This window comes from Penaeus monodon, chromosome 30, assembly GCF_015228065.2.
Source record: "Penaeus monodon isolate SGIC_2016 chromosome 30, NSTDA_Pmon_1, whole genome shotgun sequence".
Lineage (NCBI taxonomy): Eukaryota > Metazoa > Arthropoda > Malacostraca > Decapoda > Penaeidae > Penaeus > Penaeus monodon.
The window spans coordinates 15,433,822-15,434,078 of NC_051415.1; the positions used below are offsets into that span (position 1 = coordinate 15,433,822).

General features: G+C 35.8%; 2 protein-coding genes across 2 annotated transcripts in view; one reads left to right on the forward strand and one right to left on the reverse strand.

The window, feature by feature from the left end:
- The window catches only part of LOC119592554 (28S ribosomal protein S18c, mitochondrial-like), a gene marked incomplete in the record, with an annotated part of 9,561 nt that overhangs the window by 8,086 nt on the left and 1,218 nt on the right, over window positions 1-257 (reverse strand).
- The window catches only part of LOC119592553 (ELMO domain-containing protein 3-like), an 11,960-nt gene that overhangs the window by 533 nt on the left and 11,170 nt on the right, over window positions 1-257 (forward strand). The window lies entirely within an intron of this gene.

Here is a 257-nt window from a genome sequence, read left to right on the forward strand (position 1 = left end):
TATTGCCATAGAGAGGGTGAAAATTATGATGGAAATACTTGAAGATGAATGTTTACAAGACACCTATAATGGCTTTTACATTTCTCTACTTTATTTATATTGGCTGTTTCTATCCCAATCGCATTAAAAATTGCTGTAACTGGTGATGGAAGGCTTGTAATCTGTAGCACAGCCAAATAGTAATGACTGCTGTGGGTTCTCTCCAGCAAAGTCCAAAAAAAATCTACCAAGTAAGACAGTGCTTGAAAAGTTTCCAT